This window comes from Pongo pygmaeus, chromosome X, assembly GCF_028885625.2.
Source record: "Pongo pygmaeus isolate AG05252 chromosome X, NHGRI_mPonPyg2-v2.0_pri, whole genome shotgun sequence".
NCBI classification, from domain to species: Eukaryota; Metazoa; Chordata; class Mammalia; order Primates; family Hominidae; genus Pongo; species Pongo pygmaeus.
Window position 1 is genome coordinate 88,396,614 of NC_072396.2, and position 24,603 is coordinate 88,421,216.

Below are 24,603 nucleotides of genomic sequence, written 5' to 3' on the forward strand. Positions count from 1 at the left end.
TATGGAACCAAAAAAGAGCTGGTATAGCCAGGACAATCCTAAGCAAAAAGGACAAAGCTGGAAGCATCATGCCACCTGACTTCAAACTATACTGCAAGGCTATGGTAACCAAAACAGCATGGTACTGGTACCAAAACAGATATATAGACCAATGGAACAGAACAGAGCCCTCAGAAATAACACCACACATCTACAACCATCTGATCTTTGACAAACCTGACAAAAACAAGCAATAGGAAAAGGATTCCCTATTTAATAAATGGTGTTGGGAAAACTGGCTAGTCACATGCAGAAAACTGAAACTGGACCCTTTCCTCACACTTTATAAAAAATTAATTCAAGATGGATTAAAGACTTAAATGTAAGACCTAAAGCCATAAAAATCCTAGAACAAAACCTAGGCAATACCATTCAGGACATAGGCAAGGGCAAAGTCTTCATGACTAAAACACCAAAAGCCATGACAACAAAAGCCAACATTGACAAATGGGATCTAATTAAACTAAAGAGCTTCTGCACAGCAAAAGAAACTACCATCAGAGTGAACAGGCAACCTACAGAATGGAAGAAAATTTTTGGAATCTATCCATCTGACAAAGGACTAATATCCAGAATCTACAGAGAACTTAAACAAATTTGCAAGAGAAAAGCAAATAATCCCATCAAAAAATGGATGAAGGATATGAACAGACACTTCTCAAAAGAAGACATTTATGTGACCAACAAACATGAAAAAAAGCTCATTATCACTGGACATTAGAGAAATGCAAATCAAAACTACAATGAGATACCATCTCATGCAAATTAAAATGGCAATCATTAAAAAGTCAGGAAACAGCAGATGCTGGAGAGGATGTGGAGAAATAGGAATGCTTTTACACTGTTGGTAGGAATGTAAATTAATTCAAACATTGTGGAAGACAGTGTGGCATTTCCTCAGGGATCTAGAACCAGAAATACCATTTGACCCAGCAATCCCATTACTGGGTGTATACCCAAAGGATTGTAAATCATTCTACTCTAAAGGCACATGCACATATGTTTATTGCAGCACTATTCACAATAGCAAAGACTTGGAACCAACCCAAATGCCCATCAATGATAGAGTGGATAATGAAAATGTGGCACATACATAACATGGAATACTATGCAGCCTTAAAAAAAGATGAGTTCATGTCCTTTTTAGGGACATGGATGAAGCTGGAAACCATCATTCTCAGCAAACTAATGCAGGAACAGAAAACCAAACACTACATATTCTCACTTGTAAGTGGGAGTTGAACAATGAGAACACATGGACACAGGGAGGGGAACATCACACACTGGGGTTTGTCAGGGGGTTGGGGGTAGGGGAGGGATAGCATTAGGAGAAATACCTAATATAGATGACGAGTTGATGGGTGCAGCAAACCACCATGGCGTGTGTATACCTATGTAACAAACCTTCATGTTCTGCACATGTATCTCAGAACTTAAAGTTTAATTATAAAAGAACAGTTAAGAAAAACGGGAGGAGATAAACATATCAACATTAACAGAAATTTGAATAAGTTGATCCCATCCTTCACAGATAAAATTGAGGGATTAAAGACTCAGTGGAGGAAGTCACTGCAGATGTGATGGAAACAAAGAAATAGAATTAGAAGTGGAGCCTGTAGCTGTGGCTGAATTGCTGCAATCTTACAACAAAACTTGAATGAAAGAGGAGTTGCTTATTATGAATGAACAAAGAAAGTGGTTTCTTGAGGTGGAATATACTTCTGGTGATGATGGTGTGAACATTATTGAAATGAGAACAACAAATTTAGAATACTCCTTACACTTAGTTGATAAAGCAGAGGAGGATTTGAGACAAGTGGCTCAAATTTTGAAAGACGTTTTACTGTTTGTACTATGCTATCAAGCATTATCACATGCTATGGAAAAATCTTTTAAAAATGAAAGAGTAAATTGATGTGGCAAACTTCATTGCTGTCTCATTTTAAGAAATTGCCACAGCCACCTCAACCTTCAGCAACCACCACCATGATTAATCAGCAGCCACCAACACTGAAGCAAGAACCTCTACCAGTAGAAATATTATGACTTGCTGAAGGCTCGGATGTTGTTAGCGTTTTTTAGAAATAAAGTATTTTTAAATTAAGGTATGTGCATAGTGTTTTACACATAATTCTATTGTACACTAAACAGACTGCAATATAGTGTAAACATAACTTTTATATGCACTGGGCAATAAAAACCTAGCGTGACTTGCTATTTCATGCTATTTTCTTTTGTGTGGTGGTCTACACACCTAACCTACAATATCTCCAAGGTATGCATGTATACACATGCCTGTCTGAAACGTGAGGGTTAGCTGGATAATAGTTTTATTTTTACTTTTTTGAAGAGCCTACATACTGTTTTTTTTACAGTGGCTGCATCATCTTACATTTCCACCAACAGTGTACAGTGTTCCAATTTCTCAACATCTTCCCCAAAACTTAAAAGGTAATTTTTTTTTGGTAATGGCTATCCTAACAGGTAAGGGATGATATCTCATTGTGGTTTTCATTTGCATTTTCTTGATGGTTAATGACGAGCACATTTTAATATATCTGATGGCCATTTGTATGTCTTATTTTTAAAAATGTCTATTCTAGTCCTTTGTCCATTTTTAAATTGGGTTATTCGGGTCTTTAAAACACTGAATTCTTGGAGTTTCTTATATATTTTGGATATTAATGCTGATATGGTTTGGCTGTATCCCCACCAAAATCTCATCTTGAATTGTAGCTCCCATAATCCCCACGTGTAATGGGAAGGACCTGGTGGGAGGTAATTGAATCATGGGGGCAGGTTATCCCATGCTCTTCTGGTGATAGTGAATAAGTCCCAAAGATCTGATGGTTTTATAAAAGGCAGTTCCCCTACACATATTCTCTTGCCTTCCACCATGTAAGACGTGCATTTACTCCTCCTTCACCTTCCTCCATGACTGTAAGGCCTCCCCAGCAATGTGGAATTGTGAGTTCATTAAGCCTCTTTTTCCTTATAAATTACCCAGTCTCAGGTATTTCTTCATAGCAGTGTGAAAATGGTCTCATACAGTAAATTGGTACTGGTAAGTGGGGTACTGCTGTTAAGATACCTGAAAATGTGGAGGTGACTTTGGAACTGGGTAACAGGCAGAGGTTGGAATAGTTTGGAGGGCTCAGAAGACAGGAAGATGTGGGAAAGTTTGAAACTTCCTAGAGACTTGTTCAATGGTGTTGACCAAAATGCTGATAGTGGTATGGGCAATGAAATCCAGGTTGAGGTGGTCTCAGACGGAGATGAAGAACTTGTTAGGAACTGGAATAAAGGTGACTCTTGCTGTGTTTTAGGAAAGAGATTTGTGGCATATCTCCCCTGCCATAGAGATCTGTGGAACTTTAAACTTGAGAGAGATAATTTAGGGTATCTGACAGAAGAAATTTTTAAGCAGCAAAGCATTCAAGACGTGACTTGGTTGCTGTTAAAAGCAGCCAGTTTTATTCATTCACAGGGATATGGTTTGGAATTAGAACTTATGATTAAAAGGGAAGTAGGCATAAAAGTTCAGAAAATTTGCAGCCTGGTTATGTAATAGAAAAGGAAAACCAATTTTATGAGAAAAAATTCAAGTCAGCTACAGAAATTTGCATCAGCAACAAGGAGCCAAATGTTAATCATCAAGACAATGGGGAAAATGTCTTCAGGGCATGTCATGTCAGAAGTCTATATGGCATCTTCTCCCATCACAGACCTGGAGGCCTATGAAGAAAAATTGGTTTTCTGGGCCAGGCCCAGGGCCTTGCTGCTTTATGCAGTCCTGGGACTTGGTGCCCTGTGTCCTAGCCATGGCTAAACAGGGCCAACATACAGCTAAGGTTGTTGCTTCAGAGGCTGCAAGTCCTAAGCCTTGGTAGCTTATGCATGGTGTTGGGCCTGTGGGTGCACAGAAGTCAAGAAATGAAATTTGGGAATCTCCGACTAGATTTTGGGGACATATGGAAATGCCTGGATGTCCAGGCAGAGGTGTGCTGCAGGGGCAGAGCCCTATGGAGAACTGCTAGGTCAGTGTGGAAGGGAAATATGAGGTGGGAGCCCCCACACAGGGTCTTCACTGAGGCACTGTCTAGTGGAGCTGTTAGAAGATGGCCATCGTTCTCCAGACACTGGAATGGTAAATCCACCGGCAGCTTGCACTGTGCACCTGGAAAAGCCACAGACATTCAACGCCAGCCCATAAAAGCAGCCAGGAAGGGGGCTGTACCCTGCAAAGCCACATGAATGGAGCTGCCCAAGACCATGGGAAACCACTGCTTGCATCAGCATGACCTGGATATGAGACATGGAGTCAAAGGAGATCATTTTGGAGCTTTAAGATTTGACTGCCCTCTTGGGTTTTGGACTTGCATGGGGCCCGTAGCCACTTTATTTTGACCAATTTCTCCCACTTGAAATGGGTGTATTTACTCAATCCCTGTACCCTCATTGTATATAAGAAGTACTTAACTTGCTTTTGATTTTACACCTCATAGGCAGAAGGCTCTTGCCTTGTCTCAGATGAGACTTTGAACTGTGGATGTTTTAGTTAATGCTGAAATGAGTTAAGAGTTTGTGGGACTGTTGGGAACGCATGATTGGTTTTGAAATGTGAGGACATGAGAGTTGAGAGGGGCCAGAAGTGGAATGATACGGTTTGGCTGTGTCCCCACCTAAATCACATCTTGAATTTTAGCTCCCATAATCCCCACATGTAATAGGAGGGGCATGGTGGGAGGTAATTTAATCATGGGGTCAGGTTTTCCTGTGCTCTTCTTGTGGTAATGAATCAGTCTCAGGAGATCTGATGGTTTTATAAAGGGCAGTTCCCCTGCACAAGCTCTCTTGCTTGCCACGGTAGAAGACCTGCTTTTGCTACTCCTTCACCTTCCACCATAATTGTGAGGCCTCCCCAGCCAGGTGGAGCTGTGAGTCTATTAAACATCTTTTTCTCTATAAATGACCCAGTCTTGGGTATTTCTTCATAGCAGTGTGAAAATGGACTAATACAAATGCCTAAGAGATACATAGATTTAAAACATTTTTCGCATTCTGTGGCTTAACTTTTCACTCTGTTGAGTGTTGCCTTTGCTCTGTGAAAGCTTTTTAGTTTGATGTAGTCCCACTTGTCTGTTTTTGTTTTTGTTTTCTATGCTTTTAATGTCATAACCAAAAATTGTTGCCAAGATTAATGCTGAGAAGACTTTTCCCTACATTTTATCCTAGATGTTTTACAGTTTCAGGGCTATATTTAGGTTTTTAATCCATTTTGAGTAGATTTTTGTGCATAATGTACAATAATGGACCAATTTCACTATTTTGCATGTGAATATCCAGTTGTTCATGTCCCATTTGTTGAAGAGATCATCCTTTCCCAATTGTGCACTCTTGGCAACCACATAGAAGATCAATCGACTGTATACACTTGGATTTACTTGGGGGCTTTCTGTTCTGTTTCGTTGGTTTGTATGTCTGTCTTTATGCTGTTATCAGACAGTTTTAATTACTTTAAATTTGTAATATATTTTTAAATCAAAAAGTGTGATGTTTCAAGTTTTGCTCCTTTTGCTCAAGATCACTTTGGCTTTTCTGGGTCTGTCATGTTTTTATATCAATTTTTAAATTCTATTTTTCATTTCTGTTTTTTAAATTGTAGGTTCAGGGGGTATATGTGCAGATTTGTTACATGGGTATATTGTGCGATGCTGAGGTTTGGGCTTTTATTGAGCTCATCACCCAAATAGTGAACATAGTACGCTATAGGTAGTTTTTCAAGCCTTGCCTGCCTGTCTGACTTTCCCTTTTTGAGTCCCCCAGTGTCCATTTTCCCCATCTTTTTGTCTGTGAGTCTCAATGTTTAGCTCCCACTTATAAGTGAGAATATGCAATATCTGGTTTTCTATTACTACATTAATTCACTTAGGATAATGGCTTCCACTTGCATCACTCTTGCTGCAAAGGACATGATTTTCATTCTTTTGTATGGTTGCATAGATTTTCTTTATACAACCTACTATTGATGGGCACCTGAGCTGGTTCTACATCTTTGCTATTATAATTAGTGTGATAAACATATGAGTACATGTGTCTTTTTGGTAGAAAAACTTATTTTCCTTTGGATATATACCTAGTATTGAGATTTTGGAGTCAAATGTTAATTCTATTTTCAGGTCTTTGAGAATTCTCCAAAGTGCTTTCTATGGGGGCTGAACTCATATACATTTCCATCAGTAGTGTATAAGTGTTCCCTTTTCCCTGAAGTCCCACGAGCATCTGTTACTTTTTGACTTTTTAATAATAGGCAATGATGATTTTTTTTAACGAAAATCAGGATTCACTTTCTAGGATTTCTGTAACAAAATACCACAAACTGGGTATCTTAAAACAACAGACATTTATTATCTCACAACGTGAATGCTGGAAGTCTGAAATCAACATGTTGACAGGGCCACATTCCCTCTCAAACCTGTGGGGGAACCCTTCTTTGCCCCTTTCTAGCTTCTGGTGTTTTGCCAGTAATTATTGGTATTTTTGGCTTGCAGCTACATAACTCCAATCTCTGCCTTCATTGTCACATGTCATGCTTCCTATGTGCCTCTGTGTTCTCGTATGGCAATCTTTTTATGAGGATACCAGTCATAATAAAATAGGGTCCCAATCTACTACAGTATGACCTTATCTCAAGGATTACATCTGCAATGACCCTCTTTTCAAATAACATCACATTCTGCAATACTGGAGGTTAGGACTTTAAATTTTTTTTTTTTTTTTTTTTTTTTTTTTTTTTTTTTTTTTTAGGGAGAGGGGCATAATTTGACCCAAAACACCCACACATCTTAAATATCTCATTAGCATTATTAAGTGTCAGGCCTTGTGTTTGCTATTTTATATAAATTATGAAAATCATTTAATCCTAACATGAAATATTATTCCTATTTTACAGAGGAGAGAATGGAGGCTCGATAAGGTTAACCCACTTGTTCAAGGCCATTTGGCTAATAAGTAGTGAGTCTGGGTATGTTTGGCTCCAAGACAACATACTGTCTTTCAGAAATCTGAAGACTTAATGATTTTTATTTTTTTCTAATTTCCTCCCTCTATGAGAAAATACATGAAAATCAAACTTTTTTCAGTGTGTATGTAAAAATTTTTCTTCATTAGTGTAACACTGCTGGAAAATATGCTATACTGCACAACAGGTAATTAAAAATAATAATGGCACTCATATTTGTATAGGACTTCTCACTTTTTCAAAGATTTCCACATATATTTTTGAAATTAATCTGACAATAAACTTACAGTTCACTAATAGTTTGAAACAAATAGTAGAAAGTGGATTAATCCACCAAGCAAAATAAAACAATTTGTTGATGATAAGATATCAGTGCAGAATATCTCTGTCTAGTATAATTTCTGACTAAACAGAAAAGTTATTTTATTTTAGGAATGAATTATGGTTCTTGTTTCTAGTGAATTATTCCATTTCAAAATATCTTTTCTACTGGGCACATTGTTAAGTGGCTAGTGACTGTGCATTTTAAAACTCAAAACAGTCTGGGGGTGAGTTCAGGGCCACATTACTTAAACACTTAGTGACTGACTTTGAGAGATCTATAAATTCTGGGGGGAAAATGCTTTTAGTATTTACTATAACAAATGAAGAAGGAGACGTTGGCCCATGGAGGAAGACAAAAATCAATACTGAGAATAATCCCGGACAGATATGTGTAACAAGCCCTTTGGCTACTGTATAAAATTGCAAATCCCACTAATTTTTCTCCATCAAGTATGCTATGGAAACTACTAGACCAAGGCAATCAGACTAAGGTTCATAGCAAAATGTGCTAACATTTAATAGTTTCATAGCAATTTGGCCTCTGAACAAATTGCTACGTGGCCTATGCCCTTTACCTGAAATAAACCATCTCCTTTCTTTGGTAGGTACCCAGTACTTTCATACTGTCTCCTAGCATACTTCCAGACCTGTTTCACCTAAAAGATGTTCTGGGTATGTCCTTTCTCTCTATTATAAAAACCCTCTGTGGAACTTTCATATTGCAAATGATTGGATAGAGTAGAGGTAACTGATATGTTATCTCACTTAGGAAGACTGTTGTGTGAATTAAGAATGTACTATGCTGCAAATAACAGATAACATTATTATAAAGCCATAAAGATATAAGTTTGGGAGCAGGCAGCCTAGATATTACTACTGTAGCTCAATGATGCCATCAAAGATTTAGATTCCTTTCAATGTCCTCTTTTTCCATTCTTGCAATATAGACTTTTGCTCTCATGCTTGTTGCTTCATGATTGTAAGATAACTATTGAGCTTCTGGGCCTTAAAACTGAGGTCCTGGAAGGAAAAACAGGCTAGTAAGAAGGGACGAAATGGTGAAGGGGTTTCTTCTAGAAAGATCTCACCTTTTAGATCAGAAAGAATTACACTGCCCAGAGACTTTCTCATACGTCTCATTGGTCAGAGCTGTGTCTCATGGCTACTTCTAATTATTTAACAGCACTACAGGAAAATTAGGAAATAAAGTTATTTTTAGCTGGCGCATTACTGTGATGAATGAAACAGGCTTCTGTTAGTAAGAGAAAAAGAGGATATAAAACTAGCAATGTCTACCCCAATAGGTATTTTAATAGAACATGAAAACAAATGGGAGGTAGGAAGGAAGAAGGAAGGAAAGGAAAGGGAAAGATAAGAAAGAAGATTAATGATGGCATTCTGGGCATAAATGAAGGGATCATGGGGAGATATTTTGGAGAATAAGGGGCCTTTACTGAGGCCTCTTAAATTACCTATGCAGACAGAAGCCTACTTGATCAATATAAGGGATATTGATTGGTGAATGCCTACTTTGTGCCAATTACTGTATGTACTTTATTTCCTTTAATTTTCACAGCAACCCTACCAGACAGGAGCATAGAGTCTAATTACAGTATCATGTAAGAAGTGCTAAAAATAAGACACACTGTGACATGAGAACTCAGAGGAACAATGCATGTAATTGAAATATAAACCGTGTAAAAATTTAGATGGCGTGTATTCATTTTCAAAATTATTTTATTGGTGGTATTAGAGAAATGGTATGGTAGAAAGAGCAACTGACACAATTATATTTTTACTGTAGCTCAAAAAGAAAAATATGTTTAACTTTATTGTAGGCCTGTATGCTACTGTTGTGTGTGAAAGTTTATGTCATGTCTACCTCTCATAGGCAAATAAATCCCTACTTTTCCAACAGTGTCTTAAAAGTACACCAGTGGATAATCTGTCTTGGGAAGATTGCTCATTCTAGAATACCTGTCAACAGCAATCTCAGAACAACTAAATTTCTTTCTTGAAACATTGTATAATTTATTTATTTTACTATAGCTTTTGGTTTGTTTGGCTGGTTGGTTGAATGTTTGCAGGGTGGTCATCTGCTATTGGTTGCCTCTCACAAGAAAGGACTATTTTTGCAAGGACTGAAAGAGAATGTTTTGTGTGCCTTTCTGAACAACTTGAAGCAGATTGAGAAGTTCCATAATGTATTCGAAAATTTGCTTTTTTAAATGCCACCAGGTGTTCAGTGCCGCACACAAGAACTACCATTGTTAATACCAAAAAAGAATGAATATATGAACATTCTTTTAATATGGCCTTAAAAAAAAGAGACTTCTCCAGGTCTCAGAAAATATTTGCTCTAGTATTGGCTGATTGGTTTTCATCAGAGAAAGTAGCCTTTCACTAATACCTAACAACTAACAAAATGCAAATTATCCACCATAAATGATAAAAATATATAGAGGTCTGATATTATAGACAGAATATCTAGCAGAGTTGATTCATCTTAAAAGTATGTTTTCCTCTGTACACCAGACATCTCAGTTTTAGGTCTATTTTTGTTATAGTTGGTTTTAAAAAATGAGTTTGTAATTCAATTTACGAGAGATTGTTTCCTTAACAACGGAAGCTACCACAGCTGCAAAGGTCACTTTAAAGTATAATTAATGCTTTTGAGATATCTAAATCAATTATTTGATTAGTTATACCTGCTTGTACATCTCTTAAGTAGAGGTGAAGTGTATTTACTTTCTCATTTTTGTTTTTTCCATATTTTTCAAGTGAATGAGAGTCAGAGTAGAAGTTAGAGAAACAGGGAATGAGGAAGAAAAACTAAAGGCATCTCAGAGTTAAGTGGCAAATTTAGTTCACCACTAAATAGAAAAAAAGATGAGAATGAGGTGTTTTAGGTAATATTAAGTTGAAAGTTCTAACTTTGTACAAAGCCTCAGGCAGTCTTTTTGAAGTGGCCTCGTTGCTTGGGGTGACACCTGAGGTTTGTTGTTTCATGGCCATGGAGATTAAGGACCCAGACACACAAAAAGTGAGATTAAGAGCACAGGTTTAATAGGTGAAAGAAAGAGAATAGGTTTCTGCTATAGAGAGGGGTCCCAGAAAAATGGGTTGCCCATCCACGGTGAAATGCAGGGGGTTTTATGGATGAGCTGGTGGGGAGGCAGTTTCTGATTTACATAGGGCACAAAAAAACTGGTTAGAATCAGGTGTGCCATTTGCATAAGACATGAATCTCTGGCAGCCCCCACCCCAGTTTTTTTTTTATGCAGACGGATTTCCAGCCTGAGCTGGGCCATGTGCATTTTTTTTTCTGTACACGTGCTAACAGAAAAGGGAAGATGTAGCTTCCATAGTGAACATCCTGGCCCCCAGGTAGCCCTTTCCTATTGGCACAGCTGCTAGCATTCCCCTGTGCAAGCTTCCAGCTTCCTTATTTATGTTTGCAGCCCGATTTTTCAGGCTGCTCTTTGTTAGAAAAATAAATGATATCCAGTGCTGCTGCTTTTTGTTAGAAGGGAAGTTCTGCCGAGAACTCTTTTGCCCTCGCCATTTGCCTAAATAATTTCTTTCTATCTCCTGTATCAGTTTCAAGCTTAGTTATTATTCGTATATTCTGTTCAATCTGCAAATGGTTTCTACATTGTTACTGGTGTCTTCTCAGGGTATTTTGACTTTTCAGCAATGGAAATGGTATGAGTGCTTTTCATCCAGAAAATATACATGTTTAAAGTAGTTAATACATATCTGGTTCACTTTTGTTTTCTGGACCAATCTGGTGTGCACATTTGAGAGAATTACTACAAGCCATTATTTTCTATGGATTTATTTAAGACTATAAATGCCTGAGAGCATGGACCCCATAATCTGTATGTTTTAAACCACATATACTGTGACACCACAGGCCTCATCCTCTCTAGTGTTTAGGCAACATATACATGCAATCTTATTGCACTAGGGAAAACAGGCTTCTTCGTAATTCAGTCACTGAGCCCAGCTCTGGCTCTAATTTTAATCAGCTCCTGAGCTGATTCTTCCTGCAGCCATGACTACACATCATCACTTTACCCTGGCAGCTATTATTAAGTCTCTAAGAGGTACAATATTAGGACATACAGATGAGTTTTAAATATTGTCTTATTTTCAGTGAAAATTTTTTGTAGAATTTCAACTTTTATTTTAGATTCATCAGCTGCAAATAAAGACCCTGCACAAAGCCTTGGCCAAGTGAAAACATCTAGAAGTCTATTGACTGTACTAAATCTACACTGCAGTTAAAGGAGCACAAAGACATAGAGCTGAGAAAGAATAATGCAAGAGCTCTGGTAACTGAAGTGGCCAGTGTGTCTTATGTCCTCCATATGACCACCTAGCTCTCCAACAAGCGTTCTTAGCCAGGCTGAGTTGGCTGAAATAATAGAAATAGAATTCAGAATATGAATTGGAATGAAGATCATCGAGATTCAGGAGAATGGCAAAATCCAGTCCAAGGAAACTTACTAATCATTATAAGTTGATGCAGGAGCTGACAGATGAAATGTTTTTATATATATATATATATATACACACACACACACACACACATATATACACATATATATGCATATATACACACACACACACATATATATATACACATACATTAATGGATTTCTCCGCTGAAAAACACACTGCAAGAATTTTACAATACAATTGCAAGTATTAACAGCACAAGAGACCAAGCTGAGGAAAGAATCTCAGAAATTGAAGGCTGGCTTTCTGAAATAAGACAGACAAAAATGAAGTAAAGAGAATGAATAAAATGAACAAAACCTCTGAGAAATATGGGGTTATGTAAAGAGGCCAAATCCATGAATTGCTGGCATCCCTGAAAAGAACCAAGAGAGAGCAAACAACTTGGAAAACATACTTCACAATATCATCCATGAAAACTTCCCCAGCATTGCTACAGAGGCCAACAGTTAAATTCAGTATATACAGAGGATGCTGCAAAATTCTACACAAGAATATCATTCGCAAGACACATAAACATCAGATTTTGCAAGGTTGAAATGAAGGAAACAATGTTAAATACAGCCAGAGAGAAAGAGCAGGTCACCATTAGGCTAACAGTGGACCTCTCAGGAGAAACCCTATAAGCCAGAAGAGATTGCTTCCTTATATTCAACATTCTTAAATAAAAAATCTTCAACCAAGAATTTTAAATTAAGCTGAACTTAGCTTCCTAAGCAAAGGAGAAATAAGATGTTTTCAGTAAACAAATGTTGAGGGAATGTATTAACGCCAGTCATGCTTTACAAGAGATCTTGAAAGGAGTACTAACTATAAGAAGGAAAGCCCATTACCAGTTAATAGAAAAACAGGCTTAAATACATAGACCAGTGACATTATAAAGCAACCACACAAACAATTCGGCATAATAACCAGCTAAAAACACTATGACAGAATCAAGTCCACACATATCAATACTATCCTCGAATGTTAATGTACTAAATGCCCCACTTAAAATGCACAAAAGCAAGACACAATGGTATGCTATCTTCAAGAGACCCATCTCATATGTAATGATACCCATTTGCTGAAAATAAACAGATGATGGAAAATTTACCAAGCAGATGGAAATTAGAAAACAGCAGGGTTTGCAATTCTAATTTCAGACAAAACAGACCTTGAGCCAACAAAGATAAAAAAAAAAAAAAGGAAAGAAAGAAAGGAAATATATAATGGTAAAAGATTCAATTAAAAAAAAAGACCTCACTATCTTAAATATATATTTACCCAACACAGGAGCATCCAGATTCAGAAAGCAAGTTCACAGAGACCTACAGAGAGACTTAGACTCCCATGCAATAATAGTGGGAGATTTCAACACTCCACTGACAATACTAGACAGATTGTTGAGGCAGATAATTAACAAAGATATTCAGGACCTGAACTCAACATTGGACCAAATGGATCTTACAGACCTCTACAGAAATCTCCACCAAAAAATAACAGAATACACATTCTTCTCATGGCCACATGGCACATGCTCTAAAATCAACCACATAATAGAATATATAGCAATCCTGAATGAATACAAAATAACCAAAATCATATCAATCTCACTCTCACACCACAGCACAATAAAATAGAAAAAAGACTTAAAAAATGCTCAAAACCATGCAATTACATGAAAATTAAACAACATGATTTTTAATGGCTTCTGGGTAGATGATGAAATTAAAGCAGAAATCAAGAAGTTATTGTAAACTAACGAGAACAAAGATACAACATACCGGGATCTCTAGAGCATAGCTAAGGCTGTGTTAAGATGGAAACTTTTAATATTAAATACCAACATCGAAAAGTTAGAAAGTTCTCAAATAAACAATCTAGCACCAAAACCAAACTAATTAGAAAAGCAAGAACAAACCAACCTCAAAGCTAGCAGAAAACAAGAAATAACCAAAATCAGAGCTAAACTGAAAAAAAATTGAAACACATTAAAAAAAAAATTTCAAAGATCCACAAATCCAGGAGTTGGGTTTTTTTCCCCCAAAAAATAGGCTGCTAGCTAAACTAATAAAGAAGAAAAGAGAGACTATTCAAATAAACACAATTAGAAGTGACAAAGGGGATGTTACTACTGACACCAAATAAATAAAAATAACCATCAGAAACTACTATGAAAATCTCCATGCATACAAACTAAAAAACCTAGAAGAAATAGACAAATTTCTGGACAAATGCATTCTCCAAAGACTGAAACAGAAAGAAAATGATTCCTCTGAACAGACAAACAATGAGCTTCAATATTGAATCAGTAATAAATAGCCTACCAACAACAAAAAAGCACAGGACCAGATGTATTCACAAACGAATTTTACCAGATGTACAAAGCATAGCTGGTATCATTTCTACTGAAATTATTTCTAAAATTTGAGGAAGAGAGATACCTCCCCAACTCGTTATATGACACCAGCGTCACCCTGATACCAAAACCTGGCAAAAACAAAATGAAAAAAATAATTCAGGCCAATATCTTTGATGAACATTGATGCAAAAATCTGTAATAAAATACTGGCAAGCCAAATCCAGCAGCACAAGTGGGACTGATTCCCAGGATGCAAGTTTGGTCCAACATATGCAAATCGATAAGTATGATCATCACATAAACAGAAATAAAGACAAAAAGCACATAATTATCTTCATGGATGCAGAAAAGTATATTTATAAAATTTAAACCCATAGTCTTGGTCGAAAAGCTCCTTTAGCTGATAAACAACTTCAGCAAAGTTTCAGAAGACAAAATCGATGTGCAAAACTCAATAGCATTCCTATACACCAGCAATACCCAAGCTGAGAGCCAAATCAAGAATACAATTCCATTCAAAATAACCCCCAAAACAATAAAACACCTAGTAATACAGTTAACTAGGGAGGTGAAATATCTCTACAATTACACAATATTGATCAGAGAAATCAGAGTTGACATAAATAAATAGAAAAACATTCAATACTCATGGATAAGAAGAATCAATATTATTAAAATGGTTATACTGTCCAAAGCAATTTGCAGGTTCAGTGCTATTCATACCACATTACCAATGACATTTTGCACAGAACTAGAAAAGAACTATGTTAAAATTCTTATAAAACCAAAAAATAACTCAAATAGCCAAGGTAATTCTAAGCAAAAAGAACAAAGCTGGAGACATTATGTTTCTTAACTTAAAATTACACTACAGGGGGAGGGTCTAAGATGTCTGAGTAGAAGCAGCTGCCATCATCAGCTCCCACAAAGAATGAAAATAGCAAGTGAATCCTGCACCTTCAGCTGAGGTATCTAGGTTCTTTCATTGGAACTGACTAGGCAGTAGGTCCAACCCACAGAGAGCAAGAAAAAGCAGAGTGGAGCAACAGCCCACCAGGGAGCCACATAGGGCAAGAGGAGCTCTCACCCGCAGCTAAGGGAGGTGGTGAGTAATTGTGTGACCCCAGCCAAGTAACCATGCTTTTTCCATGGATCTGTGTAACCTGCAGATAAAGAAATCTCCTCGTGATCCCACAACACCAGGGCCTTGGGTATTAAGCACAGAGCTTTGCAGATGCAGCCAGTGTCAGCAAGCTGAATACTGCTTAAGACTGCTGAGTTTCCAGGGGAAGGTGCAGCTGCCAGCACTGTGGGTTCAGTTGGCTGCTTTCTCCTGCTGGTGCCAAAGAGATTGGGTGGTTTGGACTGGGAAGAATTCCCCACAGCACAGGTCAGTGACTGTGGCAGATCCTTGCCAGACGGTTTCTTTAGGTGGGACCCAGATCCATTCCTTTTTACTGGTTGGGCCTCCCTGTGGGAATTTCAGCAACTCCAGCCATGGTTTTACAGGCAGAATTCTGATCTCTCAGGGACAAAACCCCTGTAAGGAGAGGCAGCTGTGGTCTTCATGTTTCAGCAGACCTAGTCTTCCCTGCATGCTGACTCTGAAGATTCCAGGCATTCTGGACAAAGGGGCCTCCCGCAAGTGCAGTACAGCTGCTCCACTGAGAGACAGCCAGAGTGATTTATTAAGCAGGTCCCTGAACCCATGCCTCTTGACTGAGTGATACCTCTCAACAGGGGTTTCCAGACGCCTAATACAGGAGCATTCTAGGTGGTATCAGGTCGGTGCTCCTCTGGAACAGAGCTCCCAGAGGAAGGAGCAGACAGCCACCTTTGCTGTTCTGCAGCAATCACTGGTGACACCTCCAGGTAAAGGAGGGACTGAGGCAAATAAGATCTGCAGTGGTCCCCCAGCAAACTGCAGCAGCCCAATTGAAGAGGGGCCTGACTGTTCAAAGAAAAACAAACAAAAAGAAAGAAACAACATCAACAACAAAAGACCCCACAAAAAATCCCATCCAAAGGTCAGCAGCCTCAAAGATTGAAGGTAGATAAGCTCAAGAAGATGAAAAAGAATCAACACGAAATGCTGGTAACTCATAAAGCCAGAGTGCCTCTTCTCCTGCAAATTATTGCAAAACCTCTCCAGCAAGGGCACAGAACAGGGCTGAGGCTGAGATGGATGGACTGACAGAATTAGGCTTCAGAAGGTGGGTAATAACAAACTTCACTGAGCTAAAGGAGTATGTTCTAACCCAATGCCAAGAAGCTAAGAACTATGATAAAACATTACAGGAGCTGTTAACCAGAATAACCAGTTTAGAGAGGAACTTAAATGACCTGATGAAGCTGAAAAATACAAGAATGTCACAATTAAACCACAGGTATTAATAGCCAAATAGACCAAGCAGAGAAAAGAATCTCAGGGCTTGAAGACTATCTTGCTGAAATAAGTCAGGCAGACCGTATTAGAGAAAAAAGAATAAAAAGAAACAAACAAAACCTCTGAGAACTATGGGATTATGTGAAAAGGCAGAACCTATGACTGATTGGAGTACCTGAAAGAGATGGGGAGCCTGGAACCAAGTTGGAAAACACACTTCAGGGTATCTTCCAGGAGAACTCCAACAACCTAGAAAGACAGGCCAACATTCAAATTCAGAAAATGCAGAAAACCCCAGTAAGATATTCCAAGACAAGATCAACCCCAAGACACATAATTATCAGATCCTCCGATGTAATTAAGGAAAATGAAATAAATTTTTATTTCATGAAATGAATTAGCAAAAATGAAATTAAGGAAAAAATGTTAAGGGCAGCCAGAGAGAAAGGGTGGATCACCTACAAAGGGAAGCCAATCAGACTAACAGCACATCTCTTAGCAGAAACCCTACAAGCCAGAAAAGAGTGGAGGCCAATATTTAACATTCCTAAAGAAAAGAATTTCCAACCCAGAATTTCATATTCAGCTAAACTAAGCTTTATTAAGTGAAGGAGAAATAAAATCCATTTTAGACAAGCAAATGCTGAGGGAATGCATCATCACAAGGCCTGCCTTCCAAGAGCTCCTGAAGGAAGCACTAAATATGGAAAGGAAAAAATGGTACCAGTCACTGCAAAAACACACTGAGGTACAAAGACCAATGATGCTATGAAAAAACTGCATCAACTAGTGTGCAAAATAACCAGCTACCATCATCAAAACAGGACCAAATTCACACATAACAATATTAACCTTAAATGTAAATGCGTTAAATGCCCCAATTAAGACATAGGCTGGCAAATTTGATAGAGTCAAGACCCATTGGTATGCTGTATTCAAGAGATGCATCTGACATGCAATGACACAAGTAGGCTCAAAATAAAGGGATGAAGGAAAATTTACCAAGCAAATGGAAAGCAGAAAAAAGCAGGAGTTGCAATCTTAGTTTCTGACAAAACAGACTTTAAACCAACAAAGATAAAAAAAGACAAAGAAAGGCATTACATAATGGTAAAGAGTTCAATTTAACAAGAAGAGCTAACTATCCTAAATATATATACACCCAATGCAGGAGCACCCAGTTTCATAAAACAAGTTCTTAGAGACCTATGAAGAGACTTAGACTCCCACACAATTATAGTGTGAGACTTTGACACCTGATATCAATATTAGACAGATCATTGAAACAGAAATTTAACAAGGATATTCAGGACTTGAACTCAGATCCGGATCAAGTAGACCTGATAAATATCTACAAAACTCTCTGCCCCCAAAACAGCAAAGTATACATTCTTCTTGGTGCTACATAGCACTTACTCTAAAACTGATCACATAATTAAAAGTCAACCACTTAGCAAACGCAGAAGAACTGAAATAACAGTATCTCAGATCACAGTACAATCAAATTAGAATTCAACATTAAGAAATTCAAAACTATAAAACTGCATAGAAATTGAACAACCTGCTACTGAATGACTCCTATGTAAATAATGAAATTAAGAAAGAGATCAAGAAGTTCTTTGAAAGTAATGAGAAAAAAGAGACAATGTACCAGAATCTCTGGGACACAGCTAAAGTAGTGTTAAAAGGAAAATTTATAGCAATAAACGCCAACATCAAAAAACTACAAAGATCTCAAATCAACACCAATAACATCACAACTAAAGGAAATAGAAAACCAAGAGCAAAAAATGCCCCCAAAGCCCCAAAGATGGCAGAAGAAATAACCAAGACCAGAGTGGAACTGAAAGAGAAAGAAACACACACACAGACACACACACACAAATCCTTCAAAAAATTAATGAATTCAGGAGCTGGGTTTTTTTTAATAAAATAGTTCAATAAAATAGATACACCACTAGCTAGACTAATGAAAAAGAAAAGAGAGAAAAATCAAATAGACACAATAAAAAAGATAAATGAGACATCACCACTGACACCACAGAAATAAAAAAAAGATAAGAGAATACAATAAACCCCTATATGCAAATTAACTAGAAAATACCGAAGAAATGAGTAAATTCCTAGAAACATACACCCTCCCAAGACTGAACCAAGAAGTTGAATCCCTGACTACAACAATAACACATCCTAAAATTGAGGCAGTAATAAATAGCCTACCAACCAAAAAAGCCAGAAGCAGACAGATTTACAGCTGAATTCTACCACAGGTACAAAGGCGAACTGGTACTATTTATTCTGAAACTATTCCATACAATTGAAAAGGAGGGACTCCTCCGTAAGTCATTTTATGAGGCTAGCATCATTCTCATAACGAAACCTGACACAGATACAACAACAAAAAAAGAAAACTTCAGGCCAATATCCCTGAGAAACATTGATGCAAAAATCCTCAATAAAATACTGGCAAACTGAATCCAGCAGCACATCAAAAAGCTAATCCACCATGATGACATTGGCTGTATCTCCAGGATGCAAGGCTAGTTCAACATAGGCAAATCAATAACTGTAATTTATCACATAAACAGAACTAAAGACAAAAACAAGATAATCTCAATAGATGCAGAAAAGGTCTTTGATAAAATTTAACATCCTTTCATGTTAAAAACTTCCAATAAACTAGGTATTGAAGGAACATACATCAAAATAATAAGAGCAATTTATGACAAATCTACAGGTAATATCACACTGAATGAGCAAAAGCTACAAACATTCCCCTTGAAAACCAGCACAAGACAAGGATGCCCTCTCTCACTCTCAGCAGTCTGATTAAACATAGTATTAAATGTTCTGGCCAGGACAATAGTTAAGAGAAAGAAATACACTGTATTCAAGTAGGAAGAGAGGAAGTCAGATTATCTCTGTTTGCAGATGACATGATCCTATATCTAGAAAACCCCATAGTCTCAGCCCAAAAGCTTCCTAAGCTGATACACAACTTCAGCAAAGTCTCAGGATACAAAGTCAATGTGCAAAAATCACAAGCATTCATATACACCAACAACAGACAAGCAGAGAGCACAATCATGAATGAACTCCCATTCACAACTGATACAAATTGAATAAAATACCTAGGAATAGAGCTAACAAGGGATGTGAAGGAACTCTTCAAGAAGAACTACAAACCACTGCTCAAGGAAATCAGAGAGGACACAAACAAATGGAAAAACATTCCATACTCATGGATAGGAAGAATCAATGTTGTGAAAATGGACATACTGCTCAAAGTAATTTATAGATTCAATGCTATCCCCATCAAGCTACCATTGCCTTTCTTCTCAGAATTAGAAAAAAAAACTGTTTTATAATTCATATAACCCAAAAAGAGCACATATAGCCAATACAATCCTAAGCAAAACAACAAAGCTGTAGGCATCATGCTACCTAACTTCAAACTACACTAAAAGGCTACAGTACCAAAACAGCATATGACTGGTACAAAAACTGAACATAAACCAATGGAACAGAATTGAAAACTCAGAAATGGGACCGCACATATAAAAACATTTGATCTTTGACAAAACTGACAAAAACAAGCAGTGGTGAAGTGGTTTCCTATTTAATAAATGGTGCTGGACGCACTGGCTAGAAATATGCAGAAAATTGAAACTGGACCCCTTCCTTACACCTTATACAAAAATTAACTCAAGATGGGTTGGAGAATTAAATGTAAAACCTAAAACTATAAAAACCCTAGAGGGAAATATAGGCAATGCCATTCAGGATATGGGCACAGGCAGAGATTTTATGACGAAAATGTCAAAAGCATTTGCAACAAAAGCAAAAAATGACAAATGAAATCTAATTAAAGAGCTTCAGCACATCAAAATAAACTATCTTTGGATGCAAACAGAAATTATCTTTAGATGCAAACAACCTAGAGAATGGGAAAAAATTACAATCTATCTGACAAAAGTCTAATATCTAGAACTTGAAGGAACTTAAAGAAATTTACAAGAAAAAACAACCCCATCAAAAAGCTAGCAAAGGACATGAACAGACACTTTTCTGAAAAGAAGACATTTATGTGGCCAAGAAACATACGAAAAAAAAAGCTCAACATCACTGATCATTAGAGAAATGCAAATCAAAACCATAATGAGATACCATCACAATCACACGCCAGTCAGAATGGCGATTATTAAAAGGTCAAGAAACAACAGATGCTGGCGAGGCTGCAGATAAATAGGAACACTTTTACACTGTTGGTGGTAATGTAAATTAGTTTAACCATTGTGGAAGACAGGGTGGTGATTCCAGAAAGTCCCAGAACTAGAAATACCATTTGATCCAGCAATTCCCTTACTGGTTATATACCCTAAGGAATATAAATCATTGTATTATAAAGATACATGAACATGTATGTTCATTACAGCACTCTTCACAATAGCAAAAAAAAAAAAAATGGAATCAAACGAAATGCCCATCAATAATAGACTGGATAAAGAAAATGTGGTACATATACACCATGGAATATTGTGTGATCATAAAATGAATGAGATCATGTCCTTTGCAGGGACATGAATGGAGCTGAAAGCCATTATTCTCAGCAAACTAATGCAGGAACAGTAAATCAAACACCACATGTTCCCACTTATAAGTAGGAGCTGAACAATGCGAAGCCATAGACACAGGGAGGAAAACAATGCACACTGGGGCCTGTTGGGGGTGTGGAGAGAGTGAGAGTATCAGGAAAAAGAGAAAATGTATGCTGGGCTTAATACCTAGATGATGGGTTGATAGATGCATCAAATCACCATAGCACATGTTTACCTATGTAAAAAATCTGTACATCCTGCACATGTATCCTGAAACTCAAAATAAAATAAAATAATACACTACAGGGCTAAATTAACCAAAACAACATGGTACTGATACAGAAACGTAAACATAGAAAAATGGAACAGAATGGATAGCCCAGGAATAAGACTGCACACCTGCAACCACCTCATCTTTGACAAAGCTGACAGAAAGAAGCAATGGGGAAAGGATTCACTATTCAATAAATGGTACTGGGATAACTGGTTACCCATATGCAGAAGATTTAAACTGGACCCTTTCCTTACACCACATACAAAAATCAACTCAAGATGGATTAAAAACTTAAATGTAATACTCAAAACTATAAAATCTCTGGAAGAAAACCTAGGCAATACCATTCTAAACATGGGCCCAGGCAAAGATTTTATGACAGACTTTAAAAACAATTGCAACAAAAGCAAAACTTGACAAATAGAACTAATTAAACTTAAGAGCTTCTGCACAGCAAAATAAACTATCAGAAGAATAAACAGACAACCTACAGAATGGAAGAAAATATTCTCAAACTATGCATCTGAAAAAATGTCTAAAATCTCGGTTCTGAAAAGAACTTAAACAAATTTACAAGAAAAAAAAACCCTTTAAAAAGTGAGTAGAGGAGATGAACAGACACTTTTCAAAAGGAGATCTACAGGCAGTCAACAAGTATATTAAAATGCTTAATATCAATATCACTGATTATTATTAGAGAAATGCAAATTTCTCTAAAACCACAGTGAGATTCCATCTCACACCGATAAGAATGGCAATTATTAAAAAGCCAAAAATAACAGATTCTGGATACGTTGTGGAGAAAAGGAACGCTTATACACTGTTGGTTGGATTGTAAATTAGCTCAGCCATCGTGGAAAGCATTGTGATGATTCCTCAAGAGCTAAAAACAGAATTACCATTCAATCTAGCAACCCCATTACTGGGTACATACCTAGAGGAATATAAATTATTCTACTGTAAAGACACATGGATGAGATTGTTCACTGCAACACTATTCAGAATTTCAATAATGTGGAATCAACCTACATGCCCACCAATGACAGATTGGATAAAGGAAATATGGTACATAGACACTATGGAATACTATGCAGTCATAAAAAGAATGAGATCATGTCTTTTGTGGGAACACGGATGGAGCTGGAGGTCATTATCCTTAGCAAACTAACACTGGAACAGAAAACCAAATACCATATGTTCTCACTTAGAAGTGACAGCTAATGATGAAAACTCATGGATACAAAGAAGGAAACAACAGAAACTGAGGCCTACATGAGGGAGGAGGGTAAGAAAAGGGAGAGGAGCAGAAAAAAAATACCTACTGGGTACTAGAATTAGCACCTAGGTAATAAAATAATGTGTACACCAAACCACCTTGACACAAGTTTACCTACATGAAAAACATTTACGTGTACTCCTGAACCTAAAATAAAAGTAAAAAACTTCCAAATTGGAAAAGAAAAAGTTAATTTATTTCTATTTTCAGATGACATTTTTTTCTGTAGAGAAAATCCCGAAGAACACACAGTGTAGTTACTAGAGCTAATAAATGAGTACAGCAAAGCTGCAGAATACAAGGTCAATAAACTAAAATCAATTGTGTTTTTATAATACTGCAATGAACAATCTGAAAATAAAATTTAAAATTACATTTACAATTATCTATTATAATAGAATAATCCTTACTTAGGATTTTTACCAAGTAGATAAAAGATGTATACACTGAAAACTAGAAAACCTTGCTAAAATAAATTTTAAAAGCCTTAAATAAAGGGAAAGGCATCCTGTAAACATGGATAGGGAGACGTAATATTTTCTATATGCCAACACTACTCAAAGTGACCTACAGATTCAATGCAATCCCTATAAAAAATTCCTACTTTTTTTCAGAAATGGAAAAGCTGATCATCAAACTCATATGGAATTACAAAAGGCTCAAATAGACAGAAACAATCTTGAAAAAGAAGAACAAAGGCAGAAGACACACTATTCCACATTTCAAAATTTAATATAAATACCTACAGTAATCAAAACAGTGATTATAGGCATGAGAATAGAAATATAAACAAATATAATAAAATTGAGAATACAGAAATAAACCAGTATATCAATGGGCAAATGAATTTTAACTGAATGACAAGTGCATTTGATAAGAAAACAATAGTCTTTTCAACAAATGATGCTGGCATAACTATATTTTATACACAAAAGAATGATGTACTTCGACCTCACACAGCATAAAAAAACTCAAAATGGATAAATTCAGAACCTACAAGGAACTTAAACAAATTTACAAGAAAAAACAAACAACCCCATCAAAAAGCTGGTGAAGGATATGAACAGACACTTCTCAAAAGAAGACATTTCTGCAGCCAACAAACATATGAAAAAGAGCTCATCATCACTGGTCATTAGAAAAATACAAATCAAAACCACAATGAGATACCATCTCATGCTAGTTAGAAAGGTGATCATTAAAAAGTCAGGAAACAACAGATGCTGGATAAGATGTGGAGAAATAGGAACACTTTTACACTGTTGGTGGAAGTGTAAATTAGTTCAACCATTGTGGAAGACGTGTGGCAATTCCTCAAGGATCTAGAACCAGAAATACCACTTGACCCAGCAATCCCATTACTGGGTATATAACCAAAGGATTATAAGTCATTCTACTATAAAGACACATGCACACGTATGCTTATTGCAGCACTATTCACAATAGCAAAGACTTGGAACCAACCCAAATGTCCATCAATGATAGACTGGATAATGAAAATGTGGCACATATACACCATGGAATACTATGCAGCCATAAAAAATGATGAGTTCATGTCCTTTTCAGTGACATGGATGAAGCTGGAAACCATCATTCTCAGCAAACTAATGCAGGAACAGAAAACCAAACACCACATGTTCTCAACTCATGAGTGGGAGTTGAACAATGAGAACACATGGACACAAGGAGGGGAACATCACACACCAGCATTTGTCAGGGAGTGGGGGGCTAGGGGAGGGATAACATTAGGAGAAATACCTAATGTAGATGACGGGTTGATGGGTGCAGCAAGCCACCATGGAACATGTATACCTATG